The 23790-nt window shown below is 45.5% G+C and overlaps 1 protein-coding gene across 4 annotated transcripts in view; it reads left to right on the forward strand.

Annotated features, from left to right (window-relative positions):
- Nucleotides 1-998: 998 nt before the first annotated feature.
- The window catches only part of fynb (FYN proto-oncogene, Src family tyrosine kinase b), a 53432-nt gene continuing 30640 nt past the window's right edge, over nt 999-23790 (forward strand). For 2 of the 4 annotated variants that reach the window (XM_035421828.1, XM_035421831.1), the window contains exons 1-2: nt 1000-1192; nt 13104-13171. The gene's annotated coding sequence lies outside the window, so the exon portion shown is untranslated. Of the gene's footprint in view, nt 1193-13103; nt 13172-23790 lie in introns of all 4 variants that reach the window. The other 2 variants (XM_035421832.1, XM_035421829.1) reach the window with 2 other exon arrangements.

Consider the following 23790-nt stretch of genomic DNA (forward strand, 5'->3'; position numbering starts at 1 on the left):
TCCTCCGGAAGATTATTTCATATATAATATATATATATATATATATATATATATATATATATATATATATATATATATATATATATATATATATATATATATATATATAATAGCGTGCCTTAGAAATAGAACACATTGCTGTCTCCCTGTAATAGAAACATATATTTGTCAATATACTCAATATATTTTGAAACAGAGACGAGGTTGGCCTAAACATCTAATGAAACAAAGCGGAATATTCTGAAGGGCCTAGTTATCCAAAGGTGCAATCATTTTTGGTAGCTTGCTTTTGTTCATTTTTTATTTTTGCTTATTTTGTTTGCGAATGTGTTCTCCTTAAACACAATCTAATGGACACTCTAGAGAAATAAATATGGAGTAGTTGTGGGTGAAAACAGTACAGTAGACTACAATATTTTTTTATCGTGAACATGTGATAAATAATAAACACTGTTAGACCTGGCGTTTAAATCATTTGACCACTTAATTCTACAAGAACTGTAACGTGCTTCCAAGATGACAAAATAATTGTACATATTGTAGGCTAATAGAATTCGATTACATGAAGACCTGCCCCTTAGTTATTTCAATTCAAAAGGAAATGAATAGTCTATTCTGTTCGGCATGGCATGTAGCCTATTTAGAAAAAAATAGCTTACCATTTCGATGTAAAACAAAATAGGAATTAAAGTAAGCACAATTTGTGTTTACATTCTGTCAGTGTGCTTTTGTTTATAGCGCAAACATACCACAACAATAAAAATTACTTTGCGCATTGTATTTTGTGTTGTTCAAGGTCTTGCATGGCGTCAAACTCATATGTATGTATGCACATATTAGCTTGATGCATAGAGGTCCAGGTTAGACTACTATGAATTGGTACAGGTCACCAACCACATCACCTAACCTGTTTACAAATCCTCCAAACTCCTCCGCCCCCTACAGGATGTATCCGACGATTCAATTGGCTCGGCGCCTTGTCAGTTACGCCATTGGTCCCGTTAGTTTCATTGTCGATCTGCAGCAGCTACGCCATCGTCTGTTACGCTCAGCAGCAAGGGCGAGGAACCCGTGGAAGCTTTATTATAGCCTACGCGAATCTGTTAAATATTGCCAAACTTGAAAAAATATCCATGCAGAAGTATTTACGATGGAATACCTATGCCTAATGTATTAGACGGCTTCGGTTCGGGTAAGCCGCTGTTTTTTTTGTCAATTAAACTAGCTAATATTACAACCTGTGCTTCATTTGATTTGTTTGTTTGCTTTGCAGCAAGCTAAATCAATCCGTTTGATTATGGGGAATCCAGTAGGCTATATTATATCGCGAATGGTTTTCAATTCATTATTGGTTAATAGCCTACTGTCTCACGGTCATAAATGATAGGCAAATATTAGCCTTGATGCATGGGCTATCCCATGAACGCCGTGATGTTCTCCGTTGGCTCAGCTGCTGAGATTTCTTTGAAACGCTGCTTTATTGCAGTTATGACCGTGCTGCAGATGGCATACATTGCGTAAAATTGATGACAGTCGGTTCTTGAAAGGAAAAAAGCGCTATCGAAAGACAGTTTTTCTCTGTAGCCAAAGAAGATGAGTCAGTGCACTGTCTGCAAAAGCAGAGCAATGAAACATCTAGCCCACCGCATTCAGCTATTTAGCTATAGCCTAGTGCTGGGATTGTTGATCAGCAGCTAGCTCCCATTGTCGTAAACTTGGTAGGCTATTTATGTCAGACATGAATGTCTGTCTGTGGGTTTTTAATGCTCCTCTGGTTAAATCACATATGCGCCTTTTTGAAGTGTGGTTCTCTGGTAGGTTAACTGATGGGTAATGCTCAAGCCGCTAGTTACAGCTAACTCGGCGTAGGAGAGACATTCTTAGATGCTGTAGCCTGATGACATTCCCTAGCCCACCCTTGTCCCATCAGACAATAGCCTACAGTTTGTTAGTTTGTGTCCTCAACAGCATCCTTATTGTATTCCAGGCGGTGGAACTTGCATACGCACACCCGGCCAGGCCGTTGTGGAAATACAAAAACAGTGCTATGCTAGTTCAATTGACCGTCTTTCATCAATACAGTTGTTTTCCAATGAACGAAATTATCTAGAATCGGACTGCGTATCTCTTATAGACCTATTGATCACAGTGACAAATTATATTTCAAAACATGTTTTTCCGACTGTTAATGTGGGCACCAGTCAACGACATAAATGTAAATGTTCAACACATGGATAAGGTTGCCACAATGTAGGCCATTCCCATATGAAAACATGTGTTGCCTCTTAAAGTCTGTATAGTTGAGTATTTTTATGACAATTTTGAATTTTTGAAGTTTCGCCTCACCTTTGTTAACCAATGGCAAATGACTCGTTTCTGTTCCCATATCCAAAGTAGCCGAGCTAAAGTTACACTGTTTCAAATGTTTTTCAAAAGTTCCGAATGCTCCCTCCTCTAAATATAGTAAAAATAAATTTGTCTGATGCCAGGTTAGACGTATAGCGGTTTATATTTTCTGCCTTCTAAATGACAATTTGTCACACGAAATATGGATTTATATTTATCTGAGTCAACACATTTAAGCAGCATAATACGTGGAAGTGTGAGTGTACAGGGTGTCAGCTTTCATTTTCTAAAATGCGGCATTCCTCTTGTAATTGGGGTCAATTGAGATGGCAGGCCCTCACATCCTCCTTTCCAGCATACATCCTTCCTATTCCAGCCTCGATTAACATTTCGCAGGTCACTTCCTAATAGCCTAAAAGTAGCCTATGCTTCTTCTGAGATATGTTGTTTCATCGCGTTATGTTGTTTTGTCCCTGTGAGTAAAATATAATACACGGACCAAATTAACTGGAAATAGTACCCCTTCCTTGTTCTTTGAATTTCATGTTTCTGCTGATACTGTAAATATTGCATTTGAAAGTAGGATGCACAATTTTTCCTGGATAGGCTACTGAGTATCAGTTTCATAATTGTTGAATGTGGATGTCAGATTGACTTCAGCAGTATGTCCTGCTTATTACTGCTTGAAGTGGCCTTTTAGAATCCAACAATGCTTGTACGCTGGATTTATTTTTACCAGTTTGAATGGTTTTCTGAGAGGAAGGAGATTTCAGAAATGATATCTGGTCTCTGGCCTGTAGATTTCCGCTTGCTGTATCTACAGCTCCTCACAAACAGACTGTTCCATGGTATTTTATTTTTGCTGGTGAGCTTGAGAAACAGTAACAGCGTAGCCTTTAAACTTCACTGGCCTATAGGCTTCACATAAGGTGCCTCAGTATTTGGGTAATATCTTTCAGTGCTGAACTTCGTTGTTTTACTTGAGTTATAGCCTCAATTGTGAACTCATTTGCATTACACTGCACTTTTGGAACGGATATTTGTTGACAGATGTTCCGGTTTCATGTGTGGATGTTTTATTGTAGTATGTAAAGCTGTCCACCTCATGTCCGCTATAGCATCTGTATGTGGTGTGCAAAGGTAACCAAGGAAACCTTTAAGACGTCTGTGCATTCCTTGGCATGGCCTTACAGAGCCCTCTGCAGATACACTTCTGCAAGTTCAGTGCTGGCACGCAAGGTTAAAATCCTTTGAGCGGTTACAAAAGATGTCCTTGAGCTGTTGGAATTCAATTTTTCGGGTGCTTTCTTGCATGTTAGATGAACATTCAAACAAAGGGATGTAACTTGTGGCCTAATTTTCGGAAATTGTTTTTATGCAGGACAACATTTTTGGCCTGAGTTTGAGAGATGGGAGATGATAGCCTGTACTATATCAGGGTGCAGTAATATGCATATATAAGACAGGGTGTGGACACTGTGGAGTAGCCTATAACATGTAGCCTGGCTTAGGTAAGTTCTTATTGCACATGGTTGCTGGATCTGTGATTGGCATTGTTTAATATGCTAGGTGTCACCTGCATATCACTGCAGCAGCAGTAGGCCTGCTTTGACTTGAGCTAAAGTAAAAATGTACTTGGTGCGATTTCACCCGGAAATCTGTGTAGGTTTCTGGTTTCATTTTTCTGTGCTTATCTCTCTTATGTGGAAATGAAGGCATTCGCTGAGGTGTTTTCCGACGATGAACTAGATTTAGGCTACTGGGTTTTTAAGCGCTGCTGTTGTCTGCTTGAGCAAGGTGCTTAAACTGAACTGCGTCAGTGTAGGCCTAGCCTATATCCAGCAGTATAAATGGACACCGCGCTGAAGAGTAAAATTGTCGCTGAAGGCTGAAACCGTGAGCGTCTGCCCAATAGCAGTAATGTAATGTGATGTAATGATTAGTTTGAATCATGCTGTGTGTGCCCACGTAAGTGTCTCCTTTGCAGTCGGTGCATTTATTGAATGCTATTAAGAGTGACAGTGCTTAGAATGGAACGTTATTGCCATTTAGGATATAGTCATTCCTGTATCACTTCCATGTTATTGTTGGCATACCCAGGAGAGAGATTTAAAGAATCGCCTTGAAAATGATTACATTTAGATTTGTCATGAGCCTCTCAGGGAACTCTTATTCCCATTAGGAACTCTCAGTTTTATGTTATAGCAAAAAAAAAAATGTCTAGTACACATGAGCTGGCATTGTAATGTATTTGAATAAAGTTTGTTCTCTGTGCAGAAGAAAATTCTTATCTTCAGCGCTTGCTTAAAAAGTAACCTTTTGGAGCTTGATGTTCACCACGTGATATCTGATTGGTTTTGGATGTGTTGTTTGAAAATGGGACATTCAGGTCTATTTGAAAATGTGTTTTAATTGACACCGTATGTGATCATTTGAAGATCTCGTAAAATGGAATTCTTTCCATTTTACCATTTGTTTGAAATGCCACTATTCATTGAACTAACCTGTGGCAGTGTCCAGGTAGCTATCAGTTTGGAAACAGTGTCATTGAATGAGAAAGGAATGCACAGTATGAATATTCATATCCTTTCTGAGTCTTTCACTCAAACGCATGGTAAATCTGTGTCCTCTTCTAAAATGTGTGAACTTTTGCTACGCTGTTTTAACACTGCAGTTGTGCTTGTAGAGATTTCAGCCTCAACATGTCTGCCTAAATGTGTGTGTTCCACGTACTCTTTTTTCCCTGCAGAGAAAAGCGCTTTCCGTTCCCGCTGATTTAGGAGTGAGCTGCGGGTCCCCGCCGCACTGATTCACTATCTGGCGCCCCAAGCTGAGTCAGGAAGGGGGTACGCACAGGGCAAATCCTGTCTGCCCCTTAGTTTCCAAACTGCTGTGCTCCCACACACCATTTAACTCTGTGAGCGCAACTTTACATTCCATGTTTCTGAATCCTCTGTTCAGAGAACAGTAAAACGTGGATGAGGGCGCTCGGCTGGCTTTGTCCTGTGGGCCCGCCTCCCTCCTTGACGGCAGTTCAGAGCTTTCCCGTATCGCCAGGCGAACCGCTCCGCCTCTTCCCTGTTCTTGGCAGGCTCGCGCGCGGCTCTCCCGCGCCCCCCCAAATTGAATGGCGAACCCAGATCGACCCTTTGAACGAGGCCGAGGGGACCCCCGGTTTTCAGCGCTGGTTCAGCGCGATGGGGGGGGAAAGCTCCGAGCACCGTCGGTAGTGATGAAGCCGCCCCCGCTCTGCTGAAGGGGTCGTTGTGATGTCATCAGCGTGGGCCCTCGGCCCCCTCACCTGTTCCGCCCACTCGGCCCGCTCCTGCCCACTCCGCTTCCCCGCAGCTCTCCTTTGTGCTGCCGCCTCCCCATTTATTATCGTAACCTCTCTCTGAACGTGTGTGTCGATACTGGCCCGTTTCCCATTGTATTCGCATCGCCGTGCTAACGCCGCCGCGGTACGGCACGAGTGGAAATTATCGCTCTCGCTCTCGTCTCTGCGTACGCGTTCAAGTGAACCGCAGTCGCGGGCTAAATATAAGTGCGGCTCATGATTAATATGGTAACTTCAACGTGGAGCAGTTTAACCCGCGTTTACAGAGTGCGGGCTGTTGGCAGCGAGCTGCTGGGGTTGACCACAGAGCACGTGGCCTCGTAACTCCTCTCCCAGGCCCCCGACCCCCCGAGGACGCGGGTCGCTCGCGTTTCGGTCGCGTGTCCGGACGGTCGACGGTCACCCGGCGGGCTCGGCTGCGAGTTTTTAAGCGAGGTGCGGCGCCCGTTCTTCTGCCTGACGCCGAAGAGACACCTTAAGCTTTCCTGTGTCCTCTCGTGGCGGAAGGCGTTAGAAGGGACAGACGTGGCGAGCACCGGGTCTCCCGTCCAGAAGAATGACACTCACGCTTTCTGGGGCGCCTTTTTTGCGACGCCCGCGCGGTGCGAGAGGCGAGATGTTTTTAGCGTAGCGCTTTTCACCACGCGCTCGAAGCGAACGCGCCCCGCGCCTCTGTTGCTCGTGGCTGCGATACACAGCCTGCCTGTCCCCAAAACTACCTGTACCTAAGATTAGAACAGCAGGTGACCCGTCCGCTTGCGCGACGCGACCAGCGAAATGCGTCAGCGCTGCTCTCGGAGGTCTGTTCCCAGCCGCAGTCCGGCCTGTACGAGCCGGTGGCTAGTGCTGATGTCACTAATGTCACTGCGGTCCGTCCGCACGTTCACACTTGTGTCACACGGGCTCGGGCTTCTACTGACGGCCTTTTCATTCAACGGCGGACCAGCGCTTGGAAACAGGCGGTCTGAACAGTGCCTTCTTTGAGGGCTTAATCTGGTGGGGAAAGCACAAAGCGAATGTGTGTGTCGCTGGCGGTGTACCCAGCAATTTGGTTAAGTTCATGGACGAGTAAATATTATGCTGATATGGTGAATGGGAAACCCAAAGGGGGTACGTCTGATATTGGAAGCGAATTTGATTCTGATTAAATGCATTTCTCGTGGTATGACCAGCTTGTATCCCTTAAGGCAAGTTCCAGATACAATATAAATTTTTTTTGTTAAATATTTGAAAATATATAAGAAAAAAGCCACTATCGGGAATTCATCCAGAATAGGAAATGCAATGTACTGCCGGGTCACTAATATTGCGTCCTGTGTAACTGATATGTTTGTAAGAAGGGCAGTCGAAATGAAGGCAAGTCCATTGTCTACGGCCGCCTTGGGAATGGTCTTTCCGTGGAATTCAATTAAGCAGAACTGTTTATTTCCGTCGGGTCCCCTGGGCTGAGGTCAGATTGCATCACGGCGATTCCGTCTTATCGGACGCCCCCCCCCCCCCCCCTTTTCATTTGGCAACGTGAGAAACCCCTGTGTGGTTCGGCGTCACTCTGGGGAAAGGAAAGGGGGGGAAATGAAGCATCTCTGCTATTTTCACTTAATTAAAAAAAGAAGAGGAAAAAAATGTGGAACGGGTGTGAACACGTTTGAGCCAGCTCGCAAGATGGAGGCTGAGGTCGTTATCAGATGTGTGGAAGGCTCTTCCGTTTTCGGGTTCAAAAATGTTTATAATTGCTTGTTTAAAATCTTTGTCATGATCAGGTCTGATGAAATTTTAAATGATTAAGACTGTTAGGATGTGACCTTTCATCAGTGACTCTGGGAATAATGTTAAACCAAGATCTAATTCAGCATTCTGGACAATTAAGCAAGTTCCATGCTGTGCTATTTCAGAATGTGACTCCCATATCAAACACACTAATCAGAATTTTATACATTATATATATATATATATATATATATATATATATATATATATATTTCTTTATATATAATATGCTCATTACAATGCAAGCCTCATTTTTCCAGGTATTGTGAGGTTCTCAGGAAAGGGAGAGTCTGTATTGTACTGTATTGTAAGGTTTTGCATGAATGTGTGGTTATCTATAGTCTTAGCCCCAGATGTGCTTGCTGCTGCTGAACTGCTGAAATAACAATAGCCGGTCCCCGTGGAAGCTTTCTACCAAATGCCGCTGCGTCCGTTTGCCACCAGTCTGTCTGGAAATGGACAAAAATGTATTGCATGTTGAAAACTGGAGGAGAAAAAAAAGAGTGTCTTAATTCATAGAGCCTGCCTTGCATCTTAAAAATTTCTGGCCTATATTAGGCTACATAAGAATCACATTTAGCCTATTTGTTTATGGATTCTAATTTTTTTATGCTCATTTTTGTGTTTACGTAGTTGTATATAAGATGAAAGGTCTAGTGTCATTGTGTCTTTGGTTAATGGTTGTCTGACACAGCTTTGGCTGTGTAAATGATGAAAATGTAGACTTTAATAAATTAATGAAATTCATATTTTATTCATGAGAGCTTGTTACCAGAACTATATCAAAGGGTTAGGCTAGTTTTGCCAAAACTTCTCAAGCTTTTTTAAATTAGTGTTTGTTTGACATTTTCTTTTATTTTGAGGGACAAATTAAAAAAGAACACTGAGGCTCTTGCAGTAACTAAGCCATGTGAGAGATTAAATACGGGTTTATGTGGTTTTGGAAAACGCTGTAGCCCGTGTGTTTATAGAATGGTTTATTTAGCAGGTTAATGCATATTGCGGTCCCTTCGCTGAATCTGAAATACGGATGAGGTTTTGTAGCTGCCTACTGTAATTTTTATACGATGTTCCCCAGGCTCTGCTGCAGCGTGCTATGTGTTCATTTCTTTTCTTTTTCTTTTTTGAGAAACAATAACAAACAGTCTACACGTGTGTTCCTCTGGAGACGTTCATACATGTTTAATCTTACGCTTTTGTTTGTTTTGTTTAACGTCGTCTGTACATTTGTGCTGCTGGTACTTCGTCGGCATACGGCCGTGTGCTTTGACAAGTTTTTTTTTTGACACAGTTACACAGTGGAAAAAACCGCTTGCGTGGTGGTGTCTCTAACTCCAGACTACTGTAACCATAGTGGTTGGTTAGGGCACCCTCCGTCAAAGGCAGGCACCGGCTTCTGTCACCCTCACGACTGCTTTGTAGCCATAGCATCGATCCTGTTCATTTCTGAATCCACGCGTAGCGGTAATTTATCCCGAGACTGCGAATAGCGTTCTGCTCTTCCATACTGCCACTGTGCCACATCAATATGGCCGGTAGCGGTAGCGTGCATGTTTGATCAAAATGCATTTATCGGGACTTAATGAGTGTACATGGCCATGCAGAGTCAGTGTGGGACTGGAGAGCCTCAGGCCCCTCTCTGTCTGGTGCCGTTGTGAATTAAGCGTATCCGGAACCGGACGGAAGTCCAGAGCTACTCTCCGTTCCATCACAAAGATTACCTGAGAATCTCCTGACGTTTTTCCATCAAGTCCCGTAGCGCAGGATAAAACCGCTGAACGGAGACCGCCGTTTCAACTATAGCCTACACTGCGCCTATAGCTTATTTTATACCTGTCAACGCAGCACAGAAGTAGGGAGGGAAACTGCGAGAAAAGATTATTGGTGAAGATAAGCGGTAATAGCCCGTAAGAAGCCGTATAGGCTTGTATAATTGCCCGAGTCGTGCCTTGGTGCCCTCTGTACTAAACGCTCCGGCTCTCTCGACTCCTGAATGTAATTTCTCCCGCGGTGCTGAGGCAGCTGTCCGAGGCTGACAAAGGAAGCGATTGCTCGACCTGGCGTTGAGATCCTGGCACACACACAGCTCCAGCCTTCAAGTTCCCCCGCATTAAGATTCATCGGCGTTATTGCTGGATAAAGAAATATCGACGCTTCTTTACCTTTCGGAGTTTCGTTGAATGTCAGTGAAGATGCGCCGTTATTAAAGTTAATGCCATCTCATTAATTGCTTCAGGAACGAGGCCAGAGTATTTTGGACACGCAAATAGAACCAAACTTTTATTTTTTCAATCACATGATTATTTTTGCCCTTTAATTGCACACGGCAACTGCAGTCGAGGAACAGTACAGGTAATGATGCAAGCGTTTGTACAGGTGATATCCAACTAACAGAAAAAAAACATGAAAAACTGTGGCATTCAGTTCTATTCGGAATACAAATACTTGCACTTTATTTTGTTACATTAATTAATTATGTTCTTTGGTCACATTAGAGCAGAACCTCATTCATAATGATCTTGGCTTCCAGTAAGGTCAGTGTGACCTCTTTTTCTCGAATAGCCATAGCCCCTTTAATCTCTTTTTATTTGAACATTTGTCATGGTGAGTTTCTGTGCGGTGCTTGCATGTATTGGGTGGCTCATGTCTTTGAGCTTCACCGCCCACTCTCACTGTGTGGTGAACGCTGCCCGTCCTCCCTCACCCAGCCCTGTCCATCTGTCCGCGCGTGGGGCTCCGGTGAAGAGCCGGTCCCCGCCGATCCGGTTCGACTCGGCCGCGCGCCGGGAAAAAGAACGCGACGGCTCGGAACGGCGCCGCGATGATGCCAGGAGCCTCGAGCTGTCGGGAGCGGAGAGATCTCCACGCTCTCCCCCGCGCGTGACGCGTTCCTCGCGACCCCCACCCCCAGCGTAGGGAGCGGGAACAAGGCGTCTCTGTAACGTGGCCCCCGTAGACCCCGGGGCGCTGGCCCATGTGATCCGTCTGCGAAACGGAGAGGACCAAACGGGGGGGTTGCGCGTCGCACATCGACCGCGTGAGCGGAACGCGTTACGTGCCGAAATAGCTGCGCCCCCCCGTTTGTTCCCGAAGTGATCAGAATTCTGCGAAAATGAGCAGTAATATTAAACAACCCAGTTTGGAAGTTCTCTTGCTTTCTCAATTCTGTAGCTGTTCGTAACAGATCAAAGATACAGGGCGCCCCACCCCGGGCCGTGGCCAAGCGTAGGAGAGAGATGTGTGCGGTATTGAAAATGAAGGGTCAAGGTATTCCATCATGAAATGGCATCCTGTTTCCTCTATTCAACCTGCAGAGGCTTCACTATGAGGTCAGCAGGCCTTGCTGTTAGCATGTAGCAGCTCCTCATCGTAGGGCTCTGTGTGACACCTGAATACAGGTAGGGTGGAGAAAAACTCACCAGCCTTTCTAATACACATGGGGGGGAGGGGGGCGGGGGTCAGAGCAAAGATGCAGCTGAGCGGTGGGGGGGGTGGGGATAATCCTCCCCAGGCTGAGATCGTAGCAGCCTGTGTACTGTACTGCGAGGCTCACAGTGGACCCTCTGTGCCAGTGCCACATGCTAGCTTTGTCTCCGCGGCAGTCGCTCTGGGGACTGTTCATCTGCGCCAGTAAATAGCGCTAAAATGACTGCGCTCATTGTGCCGGAGGGGTCATGTGACCACCCCCCCGTGTCACTAGCCGGCTCTTCCCACACGGCCCTCGCCCATTATCTTTTATTGGAGGGGGCAGCAGATGAAAAGGAACGTGGTGTTGCCCCTGGGTTTCCCTCGTGGAGAGGAGAGCAGTGCATGCTGGGAGTTGAGAGCTTGGGGAAGAAGGGCCCAGTCGTGACTGAAATGGCTGCGATGGCTAACTGGCAATTTTCAGAAAAGTCAGAAAATCATGTTTTCCTGGTTTATGCCAGATGAATTACGGCATTACTGTTTCTCCACACGGTTTCATCCGGAAATAACGGAAAATAAACAAATAAAGGCATGGTCTTGTCTCTTCTGCTTACTTTTAACACTTTAATGCTTTTTCTTTTAAAAATGATGCCTTTCAGAGCGGTTATGCCACAGTCGTGAGTGATGCAGACACATTTCAGTTTCTCTTAATTGGATTTTCGGAGGTTATTTTGTGAATGATGCGTCTTTGTCTACGGTCAGATGCTGTTTTCTTGTTTGTGATTTTGATGAGATTTGGGTCCTGCCTTTTCTTGTTCAACAGATGCAAGTAATAACATACTGCAATGTGAAGTCGGACAGATTATTTGTATTAATTTGTATTAATATTTTATTGTATTACGATAAAGAAAAAAATGTCCTTTTCATAGAATCTTTGTGGCATTACATTTTATCTGCCATTAAGTAGGCTATTTTTAATATGTGGGCATAATCAGGAAAACCTTGATGACCAAATTTGTACCTTTCATTTCTTCACTTCAGAGTCATTTCTTCTGTCATATGTTTTGCATAAAGACACTATTTCCACGTGCAGGGAAGTCTTGCTATGGTGGTATCACTTTCAGTGGCCTAGCCAGCTTGATCTGAACGGGCTATCATTGGCTCCCAAAGCCTGCTTTCACTCTAACCACCATGTCTTCATTTGACTGGGTTGCGATGTTCCTCTGGCTTATTTTAGCTCAAACTTGGCATGGGAAGTTCCACAGTGGTTTGGGAAATGGGTTTTTGAATATGCATGCTAGTGATTATGTTTGATGCGCACGTGTACACACAAGAAAAGTCTTTTTTTAATAATCTTTGTATTTGGAGTGATTTGAAGTTTGAATGAAATGCATAGAAAGTGTAAGAAAGGGGAGGATAAAAGATTAGAAGTCTGTTTTCCAAACTGCACTGTTTAGCTACTTATTGCCCTCTTTGATTTCTCTGGCCCTTGGCCCTCAAGCACTTGGTTGTTTAATGTGACAGGCTAACTACAACTAACAATTTGAAGTCTAATTTCAAGTGTCTGCGATTGGTAGTAAACTCCATTAAATACAAAGTGTAGATTTTGATGTGCTATTTACAGATTAGATATGTTCTCAGTCTAAAGAATGTGATTTTAGACCAAAGTGAAGGATGGGGCTCGGGACTTGACCGGGAGTCCTTGCCTTTATCCTTATCTGTTCGTGTGATGTTGATGATTTGAGACTAGCTCTTGGTTTTCACCTGGTTTATATCACCCTAAGCTTCGCGGACCGAAAAAAATGTCTCTGTATCCATTCCACGAGTTCCTGGAATAAATGTGAAGCATCTGAAGAGCTTTCTCTTGATCTCAACGGAGCCCTGCCTGCCAAAAATAAGAGCAAATCGAATGTGTGACCGAGGCGCATTAGCACCCGCTACAGATGAAGCCGCTTCATGCAATTCTTCACGATGGTTTAGCCTGGTTTAGCCTCAAACCTGTTAGCAACCTGTTGTTTACAAAAGCAGCGCACATCGAGGTCACCGTTCAGCAGAACCGCTCAGCTTGTCCCGAAGACAATATGCTTCACAGTTCCGAAGTCGGGGCAAATTAAATCTCGAGGCCCATTTTCGGAGCGCGCTGTAAAATAGCTTTCGCTAGCGCGCGGTTCGTATTCATGTTTTATTGAATGCAGCGATTAATAATTCATTTTCTTCTTCTTCTTCTTCTTCTTCTTCATCCCTGCAGGGCCTCTGTGTTTGCTGTGCACAAAGCGATGTGGAGCAAATAAAGATCCTGATACGCTGAAACAAGAGGTGAGCGCCGTCGCTTTAATTACCCCGCGCGCTCCAGATGGGGTCCCGCGGCCCAGCTGGCCGCCGCCGGCGCGGAATTCAATTCACCGGGGGGGGGCGGGACCGTGTTTAACGGCTCCAAACCGGGAACCGGGAACCACCGTTTATTAAGAAGATACCGTCACACTCGGTCAAGTCTAATCAAACGCCACGTTAGACAGGAAGTCCCTTTTTATTCTAGCAGCAGTAGGGAAAGTGAATTATTTTGTGTTTCTAGGAAAGGATGTTACAGTTTTTACGTGGACCGCTGTTCTGGGAGCAGCCTCTCCTTTTCTGAGAAAGGGATTCTGCAGCTGCACTGTTCTCGTAAATGAACAGCAGTGAGGAAAGGACGCGAGAACAGCCCTCAGGTGTTAGTCATGTGGGGCTGTAATGAGGGGAGGGGTCCGAGGGTAATAACCTGAGGGCGAGAGTGGCATTTCTCCTTCATTTTGCGGCCTGATTTATCAGGCCCTTCTCTGTGGCTCTTTGTTCTTGCGGTTCGCGTCTGATCCCCGGTGCCCGAGGGCCAAAGGCTTCCTCTTCCTAGCCGTGGCGAGGCTAACTGGTTCCTTTGTCGTGAAAACAAGCCAACCTTTAGGCCTGTAACGTACCTGAAACGCTCACAGCTCGTCCCACTCCTCAGAAGCATAAGAATACTTGTCAGTCACCGGGCCAAGCGTAATAAATTGTGCGGGTGGCTTTGGACGAGAGCATCTGTTGCATGCCAGCAATTTAATGCATAATGAATGAGCTTATTTTTAGATTTACAGTTTCTAGCGTGTCATTATTTTTTATACGCTAAGAAGAAGAGTAATATAACATTGTGTTCAGGCGATGGATTTGAAGTGCTTTTGACAATAAGAACGTGAGCGTATATTTTTACAAGTGAGCTAAAGTGTGGTGTTAGACGTGTGGCACGGTCCATAGGGCATCCAACTCTCAAGCTGTATGTGAAGCCCCCCCCATATAAGAAAAGGGAAAATGCTGCAGGAAACCTGTACTGTTGGTTACAGAGCAAGTGTCAAAGCAAGACATGCATGTTCACTGTGCAGGGCAAGAATTTTTCACGCCCGTCTACCACGCACGAGGTAGACGGGCCATGTGGCCGCCCCTGAACCAGCGGCAGTTTAACACTTGAACATATGTGTTATTTATGGGCCTCTGCGTGTGATGCAGATGCTCTTTAAAGGATAAGCCTGGCGTAGATTTATATTTTTCTTATTGTCAACATGTCCTAGAAAAAGACCAAAACCTACAATGCTTCCGTCCAAATCTCAATACTGTCTGGCATCCACGTACCCCATTTAGTGCTAAACACCGGAGCCATTTGTTCAGAAACCATTGAGCAGTGTTGTTTTGACAAGATTAACTTCAAAACGGGGCATTTTTAGTATGTTGGTGTCTCACATTTGTGTACATTCAACAATTTCCACTTATCGAAAAAGCAACCACCATCACTTGATAAGGTTGTTTCAGTAAAAAGTACATTGGCCAGGTTCATTGTAATGATGTATTATGGTAACCAAGCCAACAGTATGTCTCTTGGACTTGTTCTAATTGTGGCAATAATGGAGTTCTATGGCTACCAGGATATTAGCTGTATCTGGTGCTGGCTAGATGGACAATACTTGTTGGTAGGGTAAATTCATTGTGGGTTTCTGTATTTTCATAGGATACGTTGATCAAAATAAATAATATAAAATTACACCGGCCTTATCCTTTAATAATAATTTTGATTAATTTAAGATTAAATTTGCTTATGATGAGATTTCAGCTGCAGGGAGAGATATGAAAGGAACAAGAAGGATAGATTGTGTGCTTTCAACAAATTGAATTCTGTGTTTTTCATGTTATTTGGGTGGGTGGGTGGGGGGGTGAGCTTTTTTCCATTTCATTAAAAATTGATGTCAATGAGGTCATTTGTTTTCAAGGTCCCGTCCTCCATTTTGGAAAATAAAATTAGAAGCCCTGAAGTTTCCCATTCCTCTTTCAGACTGCTTGTGCAACCCATCGAGAGAGAGAAAGGGGCACATTGTGGCTGACCCTGTGGAGCTGTGTGTAGATGCTCTAAATGGAAAGGATCTTTTAAAAGGAATTTCAGTGCAATGTCAGAGCAGTCAAATCACACAGGGGCATCTTCTCAAATAAATCTGCTACTATGCTGTGTATACAGTTCACTATACTGTGTGTAGTTTTGTTGTGTATGTATGTAGTGTTTTAATGAGCAGATTGTGTTGTACAGTGATTTTTGTACAGCAAAAGGTTGAGGCATTGAGGTTGACCACAATGGACCAGCACCAGTGACCAGGGCATAGAGCCAGACGAACTGGGAAAATATGATTTTTTTTTTTTTCTCTCGCCGTAGGTGTTGCGAAACGAAACCGTGACGCTCTTAACAAAGACCGCTCGGAGAGGAAGCGCCGGGGTCGCGGCGCCGGGTTAGCCGCGTCACGCTGGAACGGTTACGACCCATTCTCGCGGCAGCGCGTCCGCCCGCCGCGCGATCAGAGGAAGAGCTGCGTCTGCGGCCTGAGAGCGATTCACCCGTTCCAGTCGCTTCGCTCGATGGCGAGACCTCCTGCCGCTGCCCCCCCCCCCCCCCCCGGCTTTCAGGGGCTCCCCGAAGCTTCCCGCTCTTTATTGAACACGGAGGGCGCGTATGTGGGTCGCTGGCGCAGATTAAGACGTGGACTTAATGCGCTCTGGGGACACCGTTGACCTCTGTTTGCGTGGTGCACCGTCCATCCCCCTCAGTTGGTGGGGGGGGGGAGTGAGATCCGCGTTTCATTTTCAAATGGCGAGCGAACCTTCGGCGTTTATTTTCCGTCGGGTGGCGAGCAGATCTGAGGGGCGGGGCGTCCCCCTCCCACTCTGGGATTAAGAGAGACGCGCAGCTGGCTGCGGGCAGCCCGTTTTAGCCGCTGCTCTTTCCGTCGACACATCTGTTTGCGTTTTTCATCCGCACGCGCCCTCCGATTAAAGGAGGGAGTTCATTACCAGCGCTGGGAGAAAGGAGGGTTGCCAGTTATGTCCCCCCGCTCCCCCCTAGAGCATCCCCTGACTCACAGCATGACTGTGCAAGAGGGCTCTGCCACACTAACGGCCCCCAGAAGACGGATGAGTTCTGTCCCTATCTGTACACCTGGCCCAAACTGCTGTGTACCGCACCGCCGTGCCAGACTTCCTCTGCTTCTGAGGCTTGGTAGGACTGGCCTGCAGGGACCGCTCTCTCTGTAGGATTCAGGGTCTCCCCAAGGGCGTTCTGGTTCCCTGCACCCCCCACCCCCGAAAACCCACGGCCAACCCCAGCCCTGGCCCCAGCCTGGTCCGGGTTCCTAACTTCCTCATTCTGACGGGTAATTTATGACAGCTGCCAGCCGGCTTGGCTGTTGCGCTGCCGGGACCCAGTCGAGGGAAAATGAGGAGCAAGACAGCGGCGAATAAAAAGCGCCAACGCACATTAGCTGGGGGGGATGGGGGTCGTCGGTTCAGGGGAAGATCAAAGGGCCCGCCGCCTTGGCTTTCAGGAGCCAGCCCGCCAACATGAAAAGTGCCCTCCCCACCTGAGGAGCGCCTGGAGTCTTGAAGGGAGTAATTGATATCCACAACGCCCCACCGCAGCTTGTTAGGCTGAGCAAAAAAAAAAACGGAAGTCTCGAACCTCGGGGCAGACCCCCGTCCAGACAGGACGGGAGACTGGGCGGTCCGGTAAAGGGTTGCGCCTGTGCCAATCACCGTAACCCCCCACCTGAATGCAGGACCGGGACGGGTACGGACTGAGAGATGTGGGTCTCCACCCATCCCCCCCCCACCCCCCCCACCCCCACGCCCACGTTCCATGTCTTTCCCTCTCTGCTCGTTCTCTCCTTCCTGACACTTTTACGGTGCCGAATAAAGTCTCCTGTTTTATGTTCGGCGTGTCTCTGAGGCGTGAGTGGGTGATCAGAGCGTCGGGTTTTTTTTGTTGTAATTAGGGAATGCTTAACGGCCTCAGCGGCTGAATGACTGCGGTATCGTGCTGAGCCGTGTAGAGTGTGTGTGTGCGCGTGTGCGCGTGTGTGCGTGTGCAGTGATAGAACATGCAGTCCACCTAAGTGGGCACAGAATGTAAAGTCTGAGTGTGAGTCGGCCATCTTGGCTCTGTGCAGTCTGTTGAGACCTAACTACCGTATACAGTATTTATACACGATCTGGAAACTTTTTCACACAGAAAACAACATTTCACAAATGTAAAGTTTGTTTAATGTTTATATTTTTTAAAATCCTTAACGGAATGTATTTCCTCATGCGGCGTTGGAGATTCCCCTGTGCTCTGCGGTACTGAGCTGAACGAAGGGCGCTCGTTACAGTGGAGCGTCACTCTGCTGTCGTTTTATTGGCCGACGTGAAAAGACTTTTTTTTTTTGCAGGCATCAGAGTCTGGCACAATGGGAACTGCCTGGTCCCTTTGTGGAGCGTAGACTTACTGCACGCCCTGGTGAGGGGCCTGATAGGTGTATTGTCTGAGGCATTCAGCGGTAGGCCTTAAACCGGGCCGGGCTGACTAATGGCTTTACACATCGATGGACTCATTCTGAACCCGGGGAGGGCCGCGACAATCGCTCCTTTCACTCGCCCGGGCCTCGGCTGACACCCTCGCATGGTTCACTGACGGGCTCCAAATTAGCCCCTAATCTGTACGCCGCTCAAAATGGCCGCCCGTCGTAAAACCGCTCGGGGGGCAAGCGCGTGAACTCTCGGTTGGAAGTAATAATTCCACTGTAATATCAGCACTGGGGGATTACGGGGGACTTAAACGATGACCCGATTCGCTTTGCTTGTATCTGCTTTGTCGTAGAGTATAAATATGTTTGGTCCATTTTATTTATTTAGTTTATCCCACTTTTGTTATTTTAGTACAAATTTAAAGTATCCGTTTCATTACAAAAAGGAAAAATGAAATATATTCCCTGATTGAAATGAGCAGAATTTTAGTTTCCGTCGCATTAAAATCAACTACTTGTGGTTTTGTGTGCAACAACACAACACAAAGTTTTTTGTAGTTTTTCATGCATAACTGGACGAGAATTCATCCATCCCACCTCCCTTTCTCTGCTCATAGCCCAAATACTCACTTAGCCAAATGTGTTTCAGTGTGCCACTATGTTTCTGTTATCTTTTTAAATGCATCTATATTTCTTTTCAAAAAACTTGGGCAGAAAATTGGGCAGAAAAACTGGTTGCAGAAAATAAATGTATTGCTCTGTCTTTAGAGAAAGGTTACATCACACATTAATGTAAAAAATAACAAGTTCCTTGTTTTGAAATATGCTTGCCTTCTAAACTGAAAACCAAAAAAACGTCACATTTTAAATCATTAAGTTGCACTTAATGCACTTGCAGCTTATATTCAGACAGAACCTTGCTGTTGGGAACAGTTTACAGACAAGATCATTAGTGTCACATTTGTGTCAACCTTAAATTAAGGTCTGGTGAGGGGGAGGAAAAAAAAAATCTATGTCGGTTGCTTGATTGAACCCTTTCAGTTCAATGCAGTATAGTTTACCTTTGAACCACCAATCAAATAAAACCTTTCCCTGGTATAATGGCTGATTACATCAGCCCATTTCAGAAGCCATAAAGTTGATGTACAGCGGTCCTCTTCCGGCTGAGTGGGGAGAAGCTGGGAATCAATCTCCTAAATGAGGAGTAAGTCATCGGTTCTGAAGAGCACGGGTGAAGTGAATTTCAGAGCAAAGTAGTACCGACACCAGGATGCGTGTTCTCCCTCAGCTCAGCTTCAGCCGACACAACCGGCGGCAAACCCGCCACTCACGTGAGCAGCAAGTGCGCTATAACCTTAGCAACAGCGTCTGAATCGCGGTGGGAGGAGCCAGTGGCGGGGGGTTCTCGTTCCCGTTTCAGTCTTGCTCCGCTAGTGCGCTCGGCTATCGAGTTTAACAGGGAGCCGTGTGGGAATTCGGCACTTTTGATTGGACGGCTGGCCCTGCGCAAGTGTTGCGCCTGGCTGGAGAACCGCCCCCCTCATCTGACTCAGGGTGACGTTACTGCATGCTAACTAAAAGGGAATGGAAATTTCCGTTGCAAGTTTCCGATTCGGGGTAACCCTGTGAGTATGTGGGGTCCCCTGCCTACAAGTCTAGCCAAAGCTGTGAATCATTTTCAGCGACTGTACAAACCTTCGTTTTCAGGTTAATTATTTAATGGCATTCGCCTTAGTAATACATGTTTGTGTAATGAAAAAGTAATTTGTGTAGTAGTTTGGTTGCCACTGGTATTTTTATTACCGTTTTGCTAAATGAACATGGTGGAATAATAAAATGTGTTATGGCAGTGTGGGGGAAAAATGTAGTTCATTAAGAAATGAAATGAATATGCAGCACACTAAAAACCAGGATGGACAAGAAAACAACTTTTTTTTTGTTGACATTTGTTTTTTGTGTATTTTTTTATATGGAATTTTAATTGGCTAGTCCACTGGAAATCATCATTTGTTGGCTGCAGTGTACAGCAATAATTAAGAATCACAGCTGAACCTATTAAACTTTAGCATGTGGGCAGATTTCTGTAATGTCTCATTTTTCACTAATTTAATCATCATTAAAAGAACGGGGAGGGTAAATGGGCCAGCTTGTGCATCACCGTATTGATTTTGCCTTAATTAGTTTGAAAATAGCACTTTATCGTCAATAGCACAGTGTGGCACGTGGATATTTGGTTAAAAAAAATGGGGTGAACAAAGTGTTCTTTGTAATTATATTACATAAGCTACCTTCATCATACTATCATGTGCATTTCCACACCATGTTTTAAAAAATGTTGATTACTTGTACGAGTTTAAGGCAGGCTTTTGGTTGCGGTTGGGTCACATGCGATGGAACATAACTAAGAAACACGCGTGCGTACGCTCACGTGCACGTACACACAATATACCGAGCACCAGCTTTCAAATCGTTCAAGTCTTGTTTGTCAAGAAGCGTTCCATACGGTTTGCTCAAAAACATTCCGGAGCTGGTGCGCTTGAGCCACTCCGAAACTATTTTGTTGTGTTAAATAATGGATAACGAGGATCTGCGGTCCAGCTTTCCTTTCCGGGAGCAATTGTGGAATCGGGGGAGGAGGAATGTGCGGTCACATGACCGCTCTCAGCCAGCTGTCTGAAAACAGCAGCTGCCGGATTCTGCATCATTAGAACATTTATGGAGAGATTTATACCTCATCCATGGCAGCACTTTCTGTGTCAGAGTAGCCATAGAAGTGAGGAAAGAGGCCTTCACCTGAGAAGAAACTAAATTTTGGCCCTAGTGTTCAGTGGGCATCAGTGGAGCTCCACGCAGATGCCCAGATGTTGGGGCCTAAGGGGCTCGGAGGTGTACCGAAAGCAGCCACACGTTGCAGCGGCCAGGGCTAAGATGGCTTCTGGAATGAACTTTGAAATGAAACCCGTTATTAAATCTCCAGCCCGTCTTCAACCAATGAAAGGGTGTCTTGGCCTTGAACAGAAGCTTTTGGAAAAGCAAAGAATTTTTGATGCACGCCCTACGTTTCCGTAGAAATAAGCTGTTTTAAATCCAGAATCATTTGTGCAGCTACATCTGCGTTGGCCTTCCTCTCACCAGAATCTCTTTTTTTTAACCCATCTTTTTTCAATAAAGTAAACTATGCTTTCGTCCTCTTTCAAATCATTAATTCAGCTCATATCGGAAACTGGCCACAGATAAATCCATTTTTAACATGCAAGTGGATATCACATGTGTCTGTGACATTCTGACTTTCTGTGGTTGTGCGAGACTTGTGGGGGACACACTAAAGTAATTGATTCATTTGAGTTTTGGAGAGTATGAGTCATTCAAATGTCAGAAAATTGGTTTGTGGGAAAGTAACACAGTGACTGGATACTTATTGTTTTCAGCTAAATGGCATCCAAACGAAATTGATCCTTTGAAGGTTGAAGAGCCAACTTTCAAACATTTCATTGTCATTGTAGGTCAATGACAGTGGAGTGAACTAGGCTACAGTTATCCATTATATTGAGCTGCTATATGCTGTACAGTAATTAACCTGTTTTACTTCTTTTTTTTACATTTTAGTGTAAAGTAAGTGAGAGGAACGGGTGGGTGACATTTGCATGCATCTGTGGGTGTGCAGAAGAGGTGTAAAACTGTGGTTTGGCTCTGTGCGGCTCTTTAACAAAATGACAAAGGCTGTGGGGGTGTTAAAGCTGGTTGCACGTCTAGTTACCTTCTTTTTTCTTTTTTCCTGTTTTTAAAACTATAGTTTCTGTGAAAGAGTTGACAGAGAGTTTAATTTCTTACTTTTTTCATTCGATATGGTCTCATATGAGAGGTGTGTATTAGGGGTACGACACGATGATTGCAACAGTGTATAGAACACAGCTGGCACCTCATAAAAGAACAGCTTGCTCTTCAGTCTAGACTGTAGGATTTGTAAATGGCTGGCACTGTGAGGAAAAAGTAAGAACCTAAGAAAATAATCCTGTCAACAGAGCGTCTAGCACTGTGTCAGGCCTGGTCTTGAACACTCCAAGGGTCTGTCGTTCTTTCCAGATCTGGCAATCTGTTCCATGAATTAATGCTAATCTGACCAAAAAATACTTCCTGAGATGACTGCAAAAAAATACAAATAAATAATCCATACCTCAAATTCATTAGAATTTTTGACACTTACACTCCCAGACCTTGGAATAAGGTCATAATATTACAAACCTCACTTCTGCTCATATAGTCTGTGTGTACGTTTGTGCGTCTGTGTGTGTGTGCGTTCGTGCGTGTGTCTTTGTGTGTTTGTGTGTCTTTGTGTTTGTGCGTGCTTGTGGATGTGTGCACATGTGCCCACACATTTATGCTTGTGTGCGTGTGTGTGTTTGTGTGTGAGACAGAGAGAGAGTGTGAGTGTGTGTGTGCATGTGCATGTGTGTGTGAGAGAGAGAGAGAGAGAGAGAGAGTGTGTGTGTGCATGTGCATGTGTGTGTGAGAGAGAGAGAGAGAGAGAGAGAGAGAGAGAGAGTGTGTGGGTGTAGCATCGATCAGTGACCCAGTTTGCGGGCTTGTCCTCCGCTCCCAGCTGAACCAGCTGTGTAAAAGAGTGGCCTAAAAGAGCGAGACCAAAAAAACATCTGCAAAGAAAAGGCCCGTGTGCAGGGGGCCGCTGCCCAGGCTGCTTCCACGCTCTTGCCTGTCCACCACGGTCATCTTAGCTGACGGAGGTGATCCCCGTGATTTGCTGATGTCAGCTTGTGCACAAAACAAATTCATGAACAGAAATGACTGTGCCCGATAAGCAGGCCCGTGCAACAGAAAGGGCTGCGTTTCATGTTGAGCATCGCAAATCGGGGTCATGGCGGCGACTTGACTTTAAACATGCACGCGGGAGCCGCCCGCTGATTACTGAGCAGCGCAGCGTGGCGCGCGGCGGTTTGGCGGTGCCGCGAACACGCCCGTCTCAGGGTGCAGCCGTCTCCGTCTCCACAGGCCCTGCGGTGGCCCTGCGCTCTGCAGCTCGACCGTCCCCGTCCCCGGGCCTGTCAACGGTGTCTCGCCCTCGTCGGAAGAAGAAAAAAAAAAAGCCCCCCTGGGACGAGTACCTGGTGCAGTGGAATTCCGTAACCTGGCAACAAGGTCGAAGCGACTGACGCCGGCGGTAGCAGGCGATGGGAGGGAGGGCACAGGGTACAGAACATGCTCTGAGCCAGAAATGTCCTCCTTGAGTGTAGCAGGCACGGCACATGGCGTTGTCTGCAGTGCGCTCGTGTCCGCGTTTCTGTAGGTATGGGGGCGTCTGCTTTGGCACAAAGCTGGTTTACACAGGTTCACGGGTCAGCAAATATTTCCTGTCCACTGTGGATAGAAATGAAACAGCTGGTAGTTGTCTGGCTAACATTATAGCAAGCAGTCAGATAAGAGGCTAATTCATACTAGTTGCTGTTACCTGTTGTGTTAATGATTTGGTGTTGTCTTCGAGTTGCTGTCTGGATTGTTCACTTACCAAGTATCAGGAAGTTTTTGTAAGGGCAATTGTGAGCTGTAAAAAAAATTAAAAAAAAAATTATATACCATAACTTGCGTCCCCTCTTATTTTGTAGATGGTATTCTCAGCAGAGTGAATGGAAAGTAAATGGAAGGAAACCAGCGGATGCAGGTTAACCACATCCACCCTGCAGATTTATGAAGAGAAGATTGCAGGGAGGTAGCCAAAGCTCGGCTCATTTCTTACCAAACGCAGGTGAAAAAAAAAAACTGCAAAGGGGCGTGGCAACAAGGAAACGTAGATTCCCGGAACGTTCAAGATTAGCGTTGGTTGACATGAGCAAAATAAAAACGCTGTTCAAATGCAGTGTTGTCGTCGTTGGTTGCTGTCGGACATGGAGTGGTTCGTTTTCATGCACGTTGCGTTGTTGTTATTTCTTTTTTTAGCTCAAGTAAGTGGTGAAACGGGGAGCATTAAAAAAAGATGATGTTAATGCCGATTAACCTAGTTAGCGTCCCCGCGCTCTACATCCTCCCCGGCTTAATGTGTCGTTACTTTTTAAAAAGCGCTCGCAACAGGTTTCAGGGTTAAATTAATCCCATTGAAACCGC

Source organism: Anguilla anguilla, chromosome 6 (genome assembly GCF_013347855.1).
Source record: "Anguilla anguilla isolate fAngAng1 chromosome 6, fAngAng1.pri, whole genome shotgun sequence".
NCBI classification, from domain to species: Eukaryota; Metazoa; Chordata; class Actinopteri; order Anguilliformes; family Anguillidae; genus Anguilla; species Anguilla anguilla.